The sequence below is a fragment of the Gekko japonicus genome, unplaced genomic scaffold (assembly GCF_001447785.1).
Source record: "Gekko japonicus isolate JY-2015 unplaced genomic scaffold, Gekko_japonicus_V1.1 scaffold1171, whole genome shotgun sequence".
NCBI lineage: Eukaryota > Metazoa > Chordata > Lepidosauria > Squamata > Gekkonidae > Gekko > Gekko japonicus.
Genome location: NW_015160246.1, coordinates 180,003 through 195,713, shown reverse-complemented (window position 1 = coordinate 195,713; position 15,711 = coordinate 180,003).

Sequence of the window (15,711 nt, the reverse complement as noted above, 5' to 3'; positions counted from 1 at the left end):
AAGAGACGCCAATGTTGGATCAGGCCAAAGGCCCATCCAGCCCAACACTCTGTATCACACAGTGGCCAGAAATACCAGGTGCCATCAGGCGGTCCACCAGTGGGGCCAGGACATTAGAAGCCCTCCCACTGTTGACTCCCCCCAAGCACCAAGAAGACAGAGCATCACTTGCCCCAGAGTCCCTATCTATACCTTGTGGCTAATAGCCACTGACGGACCTCTGCTCCATATGCTTATCTAATTCCCTTTTGAAGCTGCCCATGCTTGTAGCTGCCACCACTTCCTGTGGCAGTGAACTCCATGTGTTAATCACTCTTTGGGTGAAGAAGTACTTCCTTTTATCTGTTCTAACCCGACCGCTCAGCAATTTCATTGAGTACCCACAAGTTCTTGTATTGTGAGAAAGGGAGAAAAGTACCTCTTTCTCTACCTGCTCTATCCCATGCATAATCTTATAAACCTCGATCATGTCACCCCTCAGTCATCATTTCTCCAAGCTAAAGAGCCCTAAGCGCTTTAACCTTTCCTCATAGGGAAAGTGTTCCAACCCTTTTATCATTCGAGTTGCCCTTTTCTGCACTTTTTCCAAAACTATAATATCCTTTTTAAGGTGTGGTGACCAGAACTGCACACAGTATTCCAAATGAGGCCGCACCATTGATTTATATAGGGGCATTATGATACTGGCTGATCTGTTTTCAACACCCTTCCTAATAATCCCCAGCATAGCATTGGCCTTCTTTACTGCAGTCACACACTGTCTTGACATTTTCGGTGAGTTATGTACTACAACCCCAAGATCTCTCTCTTGATCAGTCTCTTCCAGTTCAGACCCCATCAATGTGTATTTATAGTTAGGTTTTTTAGCTCCAATGTGCATCACTTTGCACTTGGCCACATTGAACCCCATTTGCCATGTTGATGCCCACTCACCCATCCTTGACAGATCCCTTTGGAGTGCCTCACAATCCTCACTGGTTTTCACCACCCTAAACAACTTCATATCATCTGCAAATTTAGCCACTTCACTGCTTACTCCCAACTCCAAATCATTAATGAACAAGTTCAGACCTAGTGGTGCATAATGCTAAAAGAGCTAGAACATCCGGCTGCAAGACAATCTTAGGATGTCCTGGCTATTTTACACACAATGCCATACTATAATTATTAATTATTATTAATGACCTTCCAAACATCCTATCATTAATAGCCTTGCTCAGGACTTGCAAACTGAGGGCCGTGGCTTTCTTGATAGAGTCAATCCATCTCACATTGGATTTTCCTCTTTTTTTGCTCCCTTCAACTTGAGCTAGCATAATGGTCTTTTCCAGTGTCTCTTGTCTTTCATAATGTGACCAGACCATGATAGCCTCAATTTGATCATTTTAGCTTCTAGGGAGAGTTCAGGCTTGATTTGATCTAGAACCCACTCATCTGTCTTTTGGTACTCCATGAAATCCATAAAACTCTCCTCCAGCACCATGTTTCTAATGAATCAACTTTCTTCCTGTCAGCTTTCTTCATTGCCCTGCTTTCACACCCATATATAGCATCGCAAAGCATGAATTGGACATTTCAAAATGTTTGGAGAAGTAAAACAAGCCAGGGCATTAGTACTTTGACTGAAACGATTGCACATTGAAAGCAGAACTCAGTTTGTCACCGGCAGCTGATCAGATAAGAAGGTATCCCATCCATGCACGGATGTGCTCAGAGCACAAATAGAAGTGTGGGGTGGGGGAGGGAAACCACTTACATTGCTCAGTGCTGAATGCAAATTTGTGCAAAATTTGTTTTAATCATGTTGGTTTCCTGGGCGTTTGCAGCTGCCAGATGTCTTTTCCCTTTCTCAGCATCTGTAGTTAATCACAGTGATTCCCATTCCAGCTGTCCTTTCTTGGGGAGATTGAAATGTGGTGGTTTCATTATTAGGCATTAGAAAAATATATTTTTTTCTTCAACAAGAAGGCCTTTGCCTCATTTGTTCCCTGAGTCTGGATTGGCACTTTCAAAGGTAAAGGGCAATTTCCTCACTTGCTTTATAGGAAGGAAACAGGAGCATTCAGCCTGCTGCGTATGCTGCATTCTAGAGTTACAGTATTCTTCATAAGAAGTGAAATGACAGTCAAGTGCACAAATAGGCCATTACCATTATCATTTTGGTGCACTCTCTTAAGTCCATCAGCATCTCTTCTTTCCAATGAAACCAATTTGGTATCAGTTCAACAGCTTGCAGTTGAGATGGATAAAAGGACAAGGAAATTGAATAATCGAGAAGCTGAAGATTTTTACAGAGACTGGAAAGACTTAAAAGACTATCTAGAAAAAACTCGAGATGTAAAAGACATTCTATTTAGTTTTGATAACTATTAAAAATAGAACCATTATACAAACTATAATGGAGGAGGAGTTGGAAAGAGAGAATAGATATAAATGTTACCTAGTGAAGTATAAGAAATATTAAATGGAAGATTAATTTTAGAAGTTAAGATGCGCAGGAGGTCGAAGCACTGTGGGAAGCCATATATAGGGGAGGGAAAGGGGAGGGAGGAGGATGTAACGAGGGTTTAAAACATAAAGTATACGGGGTTTTTTTTGTGTTGAACAGAAGTTGAATGTGAAAATGAAATATTGGTTGACTTGATGTTAAAAATTGTTGTTAAAAAAAAGAAAAGAAAACTAACTTCCTTGGCTGATGACTGATGGCCAAACAATGTTGTCCTACAGGTGAAGGAATAACATAGACATTAACTATTTAATGATTTTTAATGTAGGAGTTGCTCTAATATTATTTTCACTGCTCTAATAGTCGAGGCATTCTTTTTTGGCAAATTCGATACACCAAACAACCTTTCCCTCAGTTCTGTGCGAACATGTTCAAGACAGAGCAAGGCTGACATGTTTAATATATTGTAATAAAGCCAGTGTCTGTGCAGCATGTTCTTTTTGTGTTTGAAATTTGGCATGGTCTTATGATTTGCAGTGTCTCAGTTATTAGCATAGCTGTGTGAAGGATTGATGAACTTCAAACATCCTGTGGGAGTTAAATCTAGATAGTCAAAACAGCAAGAATTCATTGGGGTTTCTTTCCGGGGCATGTCTAGAGGGACCCCAGCAATGTCAGAGTGCATGACTTCAACCTAGGCCTCTTCCCCTTTTGTTCTCGCTAGTGCTCAGCGGCATAGCAGCACTCAGATGCATAATTTCCCATTTCACCCTTTAGGAAATGGCTCTGAAACCTTTAACAACTAAGGAGCCAAATGATGTCAAAATTCAGAGGAAGAGGTCCACAAAGAACCAGTATAAGAAAGCCAATTTGCATGAGCAAAACTGTACAGCTTGTTACTGATAATCAACATGTTGATGATTAATCACCCCTTAAGTTTCCACAGCTCAAACACTGCTTCTTGCAAGTTCTAGGATGTGGCTCACACAGGGTCTCATGATGAGCAATAAATATAGATGGGAGCACCCTGTGCAATTGCTTTAGTGCACTAGCACATGGTTCACACTTGTATTATTGGGAACTGTTCACCTCTATCATTTCTCCTTCTGTAAAGCATTTCTGAGAAGCTGTTTAAGTAAAGCAAATGGAGAGAGCTGTGGTTCAGTGGTAGAGCATCTGTTTGGCATGTAGAAGGTCTCTCCCAGGTTCTGACAACTCCATTTTTTTTTTAAAAAAAGGTTCAGGATGCAGGTGATATAGTAGATGAGTAGATAAAACTGTTCTTAGTGGATCAGTGGTCTGTTTCAATATAAGGCAGCTTTATGTGACTCCAGAGTTTGCTGTTGGGTCACAACCGACTCATGATGACATCCCTCGTGGGGTGTTTAGGGCAAGAAATGAGCAGAAGGGGTTTGCATTTGCCCTCTTCTGCATACCAGCCCATTTTCCTTGGTGGTCTCCCATAAAACTATGAATCTTGCTTTGCTTCCATGCTCTGGTGAGATTGGGCTAGTCTGAGCTGTTAAGATTTTAGTCCCATTAAAAACCTTTGCCTGCCATTCCTTTCACATGCTGGATATTTGATCACACATGAACACACATGAAGCCGCCTTATACTGAACCAAACTGTCTGTCAAAGTCAGTATTGTCTACTCAAGACTGGCAGTGGCTCTCCAGGGTCTTACTCAGAGGTCTTTCACATCACCTACTGCCTGGTCCTTTTAATTGGAGATGCTGGGGATTGAACCTACGACCTTCTGGATGCCAAGCAGATGCTCTACCACTGAGCCACAGACCCTACCCTGAATCATCCCATCTACCCCTCCAATATACTTTTGTCTCTTGGAGCCCTATGAAGCAGAGCCCTGATAGGAGCTCATTTGGGTTCTGTTGGACACCTTCCTTGTCTGGGAGGCGTCACTGGGAGCTCTCCCAGGTCCTGCAAATATCATCCAATTTGAGGTCTATAACCTGCTGTCAATTTGCTGTCTGTGCCTAATGCCAGATAAATCCTGCTACAAGCCTGTTATTACTCATGACTTTTGTCTGTTGAATTAACATTAGTTCTAACTTTTTTGGCATCATGAGATAGGTAACCTAGTCTGTTGGCATTCTCAGATGCATGTGAGATTCTGTAGGAGATCAGCATTGCAATTCTTCTGAAACGGTTGGGGCTTGTTCCCAAAGAGCGGATCATCTCACAGAGATTATGCTTCCTGGCATCACCAGCTAGTTTGGTAGTATACACAAAGACCATTCAACTAGACCATACGTTCCAGAGAAAGAAAGAAAGAAAGGCAAAGGATACATAGAAAAAGACAGAGGAATTTCAGAACTTTTGGTTGTTCCAACAAAAGTTCTTGCTTCAAGAGGAAAGGGAAAGCTGGATCAAAATATCCAAAAGAATGCAAGCATTAAAATGTAACATTAGATATCTTTTGAAGACTTGAAACATGATGCAATTTATGCAGAAAATTTCCTAGAACACTGATATATACAACACATTCAAATAATACGATTTGGTTAATCAGATTTAAATTCTGAAGAAGAACATTCACCAGCCCTTCAAGATGTTATTTCAGAATGTTCTGTCAAAGTGTTGTTTACATTGTGTAAAAGTACATGAGATATTTGACTACGGCATAGAAAATTGTAATGCAGTTTTGTAAATACAATGAAAGCTCTCTCCAGGCTCAATGGAGTGGTGAAAAACTCACCATTAAATAGAACATGTGGTGGATTAAACCCCTTGGTAAGGAAATGCTTTGGAAAAGGCCAAGTGAACAAAACAATACGTTGCTAAGAGAATATATGTTCTTGCATTTGCATAATATCTCCTGCCAACCTAGCAGTTCGAAAGCAAGAAATTGCAAGTAGATAAATAGGTACCGCTTCGGTGGGAAGGTAACAGCGTTCTGCATGCCTTGGCATTTAGTCATGCTGGCCACATGACCACAGAGAAGTCTTCAGACAGCACCGGCTCTTCGGCTTGGAAACAGAGATGAGCATCGCCACCTAGAGTTGGATTCGACTGGCTTTCGAGCAAGGGAAACCTTTTTGCATAATATATTGCATCTGAAGTTGTGGGAGACTACTATCTCTTTGATTAAGCTGCTGAAATATATGTGTTTTGCGTGTGTGTGTACGTACTTCAGTACACGAAAAAAGGAAACATCCATCACTCCACATACTACAGCCAGAATCACTCTGCCTGCACAAGCACAGAAAATAACATTGTGTACACCACAAAGGTGAGCTTGAAGATACCTCTGCAAAGCTGGATGAAATACTTAAGGAATGCAGCAAATATTAGGTTTTTTTTGCCCCTGATTAGAAAATTTCCAATTCCACATCTCTCTGTGTGTATGTGCATGCGGGGGTGGCATTGTATGAGAAGGTATGGAATAATAGTAGCTAGCCAAGTCTGTAGTTGAGACACTTTGCCTCTTGGACCAAGATTCTTTTTTCAAATGAGCTGTTCCCATCCATTCAGCAGCAGTCACATGGACACATGAAGCTGGATCAGACCATTGGTTCATCAAGGTCAGTATTGTCTACTCGGACTGGCAGCAGCTCTCCAGGGTCTCAGGCAGAAAGGTCTTCCATATCACCTGTTGCCAGGTCCTTTTAACTGGAGATGCCAGGGATTGAACCTGGGACCTTCTGGATGCCAAGCAGATGCTCTACCACTGAGCCACAGCCCCTCCCCTAATGGCATGGCATGGCACACTTCAGCTTTTTACTTTTGGTTTGATTGGGGTGCTAAGGAGTTCTTCCTTTGATACCCAGTGAACACTCTGTCCTAATGACTCATTGCTTCCCTTTGCTTTTCATGGTCAACCAAAATGTCAATGCACCTCAATTCACTTTTTCTGTCTTCTGTAGCCTCCAGTGACACTGGTGTGTGTGTGTGTGTGGTTTTTATCATCAGGATAAAGCAAGCTAAATCCCAAGATGTTTTGCTTATATAGCCTATAGCTAGTGGCTTCCCCTGCTTCTGTTCATAATTCTTTGGCTCTATTCCAATGCCAGGAAGCTGGAAATATCCATTGGGTGGATGGAGGACCTGGAACATTTTACATCGCTTTAGAAATTTTAGATGCCAGTGCAGGACTTGATCAGAGTTTCCAGTGCGCAAGCATCGGTGTTCCTGTACAGCTCTTCCCTGCCCTGACATGCCATAATTAAGAGTCTAGCCAGTCAACCGTGCATGGCAGTGCCCTTACAGTGCCAATTTACCAGCATGCATCACCAATCACAGCTGGCCACACCCACCATATTGCATTGTGCCCCCTCTTTTTCTTTTTCTTACTAGCTGGGAACAAGGCCAGAGCCACCCAGCAGGCAGATCAGACAGTGATGGATGGTTTCCTCCAATCAAACTGAAAACTAGGGGTGTGTATATTATTCTAGCATTAATGTCTCTCTTCTTGTTCCCACACTCTGCCTCCAAACTCTTCCCTATCTTTAAAGCCATCGTTGGCAGTCAAATTAGCAAACATGGATACCAAATCCTCTTTTAACAGACCCATATAGCCCCCTTTTTGTTTTGTTTTCTGGTGCATGGCCACATTAATCAGTCACACCCATGGTTAAGGGTAGAAAAACATATGCAAATATATGCACACTTGCCTTGTTTAATTAGATTGCCGAGGGGGGGGGGAGTTCTTGCATGAACTGAAAAACTGGAGAAAGGAAGAAGCCTCTTGTTAGAAATATAGCCATTGAGTTAGATTTATATTTCTGACATCGCTTTGTGTACCACTGAGCATAATATCCTCTGAGGCCAGCTATTTCAGATGGCTATAGTGGATACTGCTCTCTAGTGGTTTCATTCCTGCTTTGCTATAGTGACTGGACTGTCAGAATATGATCTGGGAGACCCAGGTTCCAAACTCAACTCTGCCATGGAAGCTTGCTGGGTCATCTTGGGCGGTTCACACACTCTTGGCTGAACTTTCTTCATGAGGTTGTTGCGAGCTTAAAATGGAAGAGAGGAGAATGATATAGGCTATTCTTGGTCACCCCTAGAGAGAAAGGTAAGGTATGAATTAGAATTATTACAAAAAATTATTTGCAGACGATCAGAAGGTGGCAGTGGAGGAAAAACAGCTGGGGTGCATTGCAGTAATTTAATGGGGATATGACCAGAGCTTGGATAAGCATGGCCAAATCTTGGTAGATGACAACTGGAATAGCAACCAAAGCTGGTTTTAAAAGTGCTGGGAGCTATAGAAGACACCCGGGCCTCTGTCTGTGCACCTGAGGCTAACAGTGCCACCAAGCTGCAAACCTGCCCTTTAGGGCAATATCCAGAAGGATGAGTCCTAAACCCATAAGAGAGGCCAGGTAGTAATGATATTGATCAACCACACTTCTGTCTTATCTGGCCTCATTGTGCTTGAAGACCTGCAACTTTGACTCACATCCTACTAACCCGTTGTGAGCAGATGGGTAGGCTACAGCCTATGGTTCTTTATACATCTTATATTGCTTTTTGGTATCATATGGGTTGAATCCTATACCTTCCATCCACTAAATGGCAAGACTTGCATGGAAAGAGTCTTGTACCAAAGGAAAAGACTCTTCCCTCACTTGGCAGAAAGGATCCAATCCTGTGGGGGTTTTTATGAGTGGGTAAGTCACCTTAAGGACCATCTGGTTAAAAGCATGGGAAAATGTCAGGCTTTTAAGAAGAAATAAATAAATAACAGAGTAAACACTGCTTTGTTTGTACCCTTTCAAAGGTGTTATTGACCATCACTTCACATCTCAATGGAAACCACCCCCCAGGAATTTCCCTGTAATACACACTCGTTCTCTTGACGTATGCTATGAAACATAAGTGAAACCTGTGACACGACATTCTCTTGGAGAATTGAGGGCATGACTTTTCTTATTTCTCCAGCTTTCAGCTGCACAACACAAAAATACAACCTGAGCTGTGAAGAAACAAGAGAAAGAGAGGTGGGGGGGGGAACCAGCTCAGCTTTCACCACTCTTGGAATAAGCAGGACAGCCACAAATATGGAAAGAGGTTGGATCTCCTTACACCTAAAGCTGAATCTGATAGCCTTTCACCCCTGACATTAAAACAAATCAAGAGGAGATGGGGGAGGATGAGGAGAAGAAGAAGAAAACTTTGGTTTTCTATACAGAAGAAAGAAATATGCATCAATAGGAGGAAGAACAATTTGATATTCTAATTTAACCATAAAGCCTTAAAGTAATAATCATATGGTAATGTTTCAGTAAAGATAATATAGTCTAAACAGACACTAATCCATGTTAGACCTGAAGAACTTGTCAGCCCAGTGTGCTGCAGCAGTGAAAAAGGAAAATTCTATGTTAGGGATTATTGGGAAAGGGACTAAACATAAAATACCCAATATTGTAAAGCCCCTGTATAAATCTGTGGTGTGGCCTCATTTGGAACACTGTTGCGAAGAAATGTTTGTTTGTTTGTTTTTCTCCTGGGAAGTTGGCAATGAGCAAAGCCTCCACTTTTTGGACATTTTGACAGGTTTATTTCCTGGACAAGCAGGGAAGAGGAAATTAATCAGTAGCTTTCCAGACTCACCTCAGCAACCTCTTAAAAAATGCCAATAGGTCCAGCTAGAGACAATGGGTATGGCCAAGCTCTGTCCTTCTCCCTCCTCCAAGCAGGGAACAGAGATTTGGAGGACTTTAGACTAGAACAAACTCCAGGAAGTAAATGTCTAGAATTTTCAGGAAATGCTTTTCTGACCTAGCCTGATCTGGGCCAGGGGGGTGGAGAAAGGGAGAAGATAAAAACTCCTTGCAGGAGGAAGAAGGTCTCTTTCCTTTGGGTGCTGCATCCAGGAGAACAGAGTCAGACCTCTCCACTAAGCCACTGACCATGTGCTCGCCTGGGAGAGTTGGAGCAAGCTGCAAGGTAATGGTAACTGGCCTGTCCTATATTTTACTATCTAATAGGGCATGTATATAGAGAGGATTTGTATTTTACCTATAGTCCCTTGCTCAGTTTGGTTCTGTGCTAAAAGTGTGCTTGTAAATATTCTCTTTTTAATAAATACTTTAAACTTTTGGAGGGATTGGTTCTCTGTACCACATAGACCTCCACTGTCTCAGACATGCTATTTTAAAAGGAGCGCTGGGGGAAGGCAGGCAGTGGCAAGTGGCTATTCCTCCAGGGGTGCACAAGGCAGTAAACTGTCCTTGGGGCACTGAGCAGTGGAAGACATAGAGGCAAGGCCTCAGACCTTGGAAGGGAAGCTGGGAGTCCTGTCCTTGCATGTGGTGGTGGCAGCTACTCAAGAGAGAAAGAAAAGCCTCTCCATGTGTTGAGAAAAACCTAGGAGGGCAAGGTGGAATAGGGCCTGCAGGCCAGAGCAGGCACGTTGTGCCACAACTGTGTTCAGGTTTGGTCACCATATCTCAAAAAGTACAGAGGAGGGCAATCAATAATTAGGGGGTTGGAGCAATTTCCCTATGAGGAAAGGCTGAAGAATCTGGGACTTTTCAGTTTAGAAAAGTCTTGGCCTCTATGCCCTGTTGTTGGCCCTCCAGAGGAACTGGTTGGCCACTGTGTGAGACCGGATGCAGGACTAGACGGACCATTGGTCTGATCCAGCAGGGCTCTTTTTATGTTCTTATGCTCCATAAGCCACTTGGCTTTGATACTTCAATGGCAATGCATAGCAGTAGTGTGGCTGGCTGCTGCCAACCTTATCCAAGTTATCAAGAAAGAAAATTTTAATATAGATAGTAAATATTCTATACACAAGTGCATTGCATCTTAATCAGTGTACATGTTTGCCCTCCTATTTGGCACCTGCACTCCAAAGTGGCCTGAATAGGAATCATGCCATAGTAGAGGTCAGAGGCCTCCATGTCTCTAAAATGAAAGTTATATAGACCTTGAATTTAGAATTTTAGAGTTGAATGTTTCTTCACTGTTCCAAATGTCTTGTAGTTTGGTCACATGCTCCAGCTGTACATTCCTCAATATATGAAAATTAACCAAAACAAGTTGCTTCAGATATTAAAGTCCTATTCATTATTTACTTCTCCAGCCATCCATAGCCTGAGGTCCCTCAATCAGGTAAAAAACAGCTGAGGGACAGCATTCAAATATGAAATAGAATAATTATTGAAACACAAAATGCCATAAAGTAAGGCCAATGTGTTCTCCTTTGCCCTCCATAATTACAAATATAGGCAAGGTGTTCACAGTGACACCGCCCTGTAGCCAAATCTAACTGGCTCATTGGCATCATGACATCATAACACATACTTTAGGATCTCCGATTGGATGGAGCCATGCAGGGAAGCACTTCTAAGTTAAAATCAGATGTTAAAGCAAGGAACAGTTGTAAAAAACAGTTGGAGCCTGCTTCGGCGGGGAGGGCGGGGTAAAAGTTGAAACAATAAATGAATGAATGAATGAATGAATGAATGAATGAATGAATGAATGAATGGAACGAAGAAAAACATCAACAAAGGGCAGCTACTTATAATGTAAAACATAATTTTATCAGAACCACCAAAGGATAGCTCACAAGTCGCATACATCTTCTGAGAGGTGCTTGGGATCAGACCTTGGTGAATGTCCACAGGGCCAATTATTCTGTCATTGGGAAAAAGCCCTCAAGTTTTGCTAATTTCATATACATGAATTTGAACCAGTAATCCATTAAACTTCAGGTTCCATCCTGCCAGGACTCACATTTCAGATTACTATAGATTTGGTGAAGACCAAATGCTGACAAAAAGGAATAACTGATGAATCTAGGATTAAACAAATGCATGCCATGTCCTTATGGAACACAATCCATGACTCTGCTTTAAAACCAACCCAATATTTGGAGAACATTAAAAGCCTTTTAGAAAGCGAATGAATATGTATTTCATATCAGAGCTATTCAGATGCATGCTGGCTGGCAAGAGGTATTTGTTTGTCTTTGATTATACTGCTATTACAAAACAGAATCAGCCCTGAAAGAAATCCATCTCAGTCTTTTATGACTGAAACATGGACCTTGGGGGCTCTAAAATTTCTAAGAGGTGCCCAGAGCATAATTTTGCATAGCGGCAGCAAATTCCCTTTCTGTATGTTAGTTCATGACAAGAACACCTCTCTAAGCAAAAGTGAGGCCAAACTTCTAAGGAGGAAATGGAATTTTAGTCACCTAATTCCTGTGGAGTTACATGGGGGTTGCCGAGTTAAACCCTTTAAATCCCACTGAAAATGTTAGGGTTAAAGGGGTCTGTCAAATTCATATAATGGGGGAAATTCATATTGATTGATGACTCTCCAAAGGTTTGGAATTTGGGCAAGGTTTGGTCAAGCATTTAAAAGTACAGATCCTTATCTAAGGATCTAGTATCTGCAAAGCTGGGCTAGAAATCTAGCAAGACCAGGTTTCTCCTGGGAATAGCAGAAATTCTTGGGTCATATCACAGAACTCTTTTTGTTCTTGTATTTTGCTTTCTCATCCCTATTGCATCTGGAAGGTATGCAGGAATGGGAAACAGAAGTTTTTAAACCTCTTTATAATATGCATATTTTCTTCCAAATCTAGAAATGCTTAGTTGTTTTTATTAAAATAAAACTTTAATAAAGTATCTCTTAAATTCACAGTGCTTTTTAAAGCAGTGGTTACTTTTGTAAGGAGCGCTTGGTAAGCAATGATCAGTGCAATCCTAAATGGAATTTCACCCTTCTAAATCCATTGACAAGAGTGGACTGGATACGATCAAAATGGCACACCCCCTCAAGAACTGGGCAGCCATATTTAGGACCAGATGGAGATTCTGGGACCCTTTTTAAAAATTACCTTATTAAGACCACTTTAATAGATTTTTCTGTGCTGGTCACTGGGCTGAGTGCTTTTGGGATTCTATATAAAAAGGTAGCACTGCCATTTTAGTTTGCCTGTTAAAATTCTTTCTTGTTGACATAGTTTGTCTGCAACTCATAAGGGAATTCGTTAATATAGTTGTCAATCAAAAGGGGCTTTTTTAGTGGATCTGCAGTGGGGGATCTTCGTATCCTCCACTGCGTGGATGTGTCTTTTATACACCCAATACAGGAGTACATTTCTTGCTAACATTTTACAGCCTCTTGCAAATGCAAACCTTAGTGCAAATATGTACTTTCCTTGCAAGCAGTGTTCTGTTTATTATACTGATGGTTCCAAATTTTGCTTTGGCAGCCAAGAAAATTTGAGCTCGGCATATAAAATTATTATACGGTGCTTTGTCTTTGGGATCATCTTATTTGATAGTGAATGTTTACTTAGAGGTACATTTAAAAACCTCTGCGTGTGTTGTAATTTATATATATATTAATATATAAGGAAGATGGTTTAATGAACATTACAGTGCAATTATTTATTTAAGTATTCATCCAGATGTTATATTTTATTACACTGTATGGAGTTGAGTGGCCCTTAGCCATGAATAACACAATTATGTATATACACGTGGGAACCCGCAAGGAGTTGAGGGGGGCATCTACTTTCCCCTCCCCTCACTATTTCCTCTTTCCTTTCCCTGAAAGCCCCCCATAGCCTCTCCCCAGTTCCTGCTTCCTCCTCTCCTTCACACCCAACAGCCAACCTACCTCAGGAAAACTATAACATAGATGTGTGGTGCTGGCTGCTGAGCCAGGCCCATTTGCCAAGTAGGGAACCCTCAAGGACTTGTTGGGGAGGGCACTTCACTTTCCCCTGTATCCCCCATCCCATGCTTTTCCCCCTTCCCCCCCTCCTGGCAATCTCCATATCCACTCACCTTTCCCTGCCTCATTTTCTTCTTGTCAGCCATTCACCAGCCTACCTTTTTGCTGCCTACCATCTTCAGCTATATTGATTATATATTTACTTCATTTAAACTCTGCCTTTCTCCACAGTGGGGACCAAAGCAACTTATATCATTCTCCCCTCCTCCTTTTTATCCTCACAAGAACCCTGTGAAGTAATTCAGGCTGAAAGTATGTGACCGGCACAACATCACTCAAGGAGCTTCCATGACAGATTGGAAAGGAAAGAGAAAGAGAAATGTCCTTTTAATTGATGCTGTCTCTTCCAAATGACATTGCCCTCCTAATGTGAAAGGACATGCAGTAACATGAATGCAGAACACTGGGCATATCTTCTAGGAGCAGGACTTTTAACTGAAGCTGAAACTGTATTTCAAACACAGCTAGGTGCCGCCTGTGCTATAAAGAACCATGTGAAGATGCGGTTGGCTTGGGTAAATGAAAAGATTTTTCCCAGTGTCCAAGGTATAATTTTGTTTGTTTGGCCATCATAAAATGATTTACAACAATTAGCTCAGATAAATCGTTACAAAACGATCAAACCACACAGCTGTAAACCCAATCATCTCTAAGTAAGCGTCGGAATAGATTGCTGCATCTGCATTTAGTGGTCTAAATAACACTCCGTCGCGTTGGCATCCAGTAATTTTGCCGCCACGTTGCCAGAGCCAAAGCAATCGTCCAAGGTGGTGTTTAGAGTAGTTGGAATCTCAGGTTTCATTTTAAAAGAAAAACCACGTTCTAGCCAACAGAGAAAATCATGTAAATATTATTGCCATACAGGTTAAGTGGAAATAATTCAGTAAGCGCCCAGATAGCTCCCATTGCATACTCCAAATGTCAAGATCAAGCAGCTGCCTATTGATTACATTCTGTTCTTTCTCAGAGGAGTTCTGGAAAACTCTCACGTGCTTGATGTGTGGATTAAAGCTTTTCATGTCATTTTGTTTTATATATTGTATGCCCAACAACCCTGTGATGAACTTTGTAAGGAAAAACAATCGTGATATGATAACAAAACCTTGTTAGAGAAAAATATATCTTTAATTATCCAGTGAATAACAAATTATAAAGGTGTTTTCTTTGAAGTAAATTGGCCTTAAGTTTTTCTTGTTTTTCTTTACAAAGTTCAGCCTGTCCCATGATCTCTCATCCTTGACAACAACCTTGTGAGGCAGATTAAGCTAGACAAAGACTGTGTGATTTGCCCAAGGTCACATAGGAAGTTTTGTAGAACAGCAGGGACCTGCATTTTCTCTAGACCAAGTTTAAGACTTTAATCACTGTGCCACTTTACACACTACCCAATCCTGAATGAAGGGCCATTCTTTGTTCATTATTGTATTATAATAATAACTCTCCCTTGACTATCAACCTGGCAGAACTGAATTGCATGTCCATTACCTTTTGCCAGTTTGGTGTGGTGGTTAAGTGCATGGACTCTAATCTGGGAGAACCGGGTTTGATTCCCCACTCCTCCACTTGCAGCTGCTGGATGACCTTGGGCAAGCTGTAGTTCTGTCAGAGCTGTTTTCTCAAGGACAATTCTGGAAAGAACTCTCTCAGCCCCGCCTACCTCACAGGGTGTCTGTTGTGGGGAGGAGAAAGGAAAGGAGTTTGTAAGCTGCTTTGAGACTCTGAGTGAAGGGCGGGGTATAAATCCAATCTCCTCCTCCTCCTCTTCTTCACTTTTATTTATTTTATAAAATGAAACAATGGTACAACTCTGAGCTGTTTTGTGGCCTCTGGGGAGGGTGTATGGGGGTCACTGGGGGAAATGGGTCAAAGATGAATGTTTTAACTAAATGCCAGTCCCTGAGACCAGATAATTAAAAGAATCTAATTTCCTGTCTCTGTACTACAACCATGCCAAAATCCTTGTTCATAGGGTCACCACTAGATGAAAATTAAGTTTCCTGAAATGTAGTATATTATTTTATTTTGTTAGATGCTGAGTGAAAAACATGCAGTGAACTAGCTGGGCATCTATCATTCTTAATATCTTTCATGCTCACCACAGAAATCAACTTCCAGCTGCAGACAAAACTTTCTACCCATGAATATCTTTTAGAAACAGTTGGTGCTGACCTCATTCACTTACTTATGAGAAAGCAGCACATATTTTCACATCCCCTGGATATCTGGCAAAAGATAACTCAGCCTGGAAGGATATTCATCATTATTTGTCAAGGATTATTTGAAAAAAAGTTCTATAAAAGATTCACAGCAACCAATTTCCAGAAACAGTTAAACCATGTTTTGATCCAGTAGCTTAAGCGTCTCTTATAACAAGCTTCAGGCTACCATATAAATGAAGTATGCAACAGATATAAATGTATATTTGACTGCATTGTGTTTCCTTGAGGGAAAATAAAATCTGCACAGGTGTGTCAAGATGCAACAGATATAAATGTATATTTGACTGCACTGTGTTTCTTTGAGGGACTGGCATTTAGTT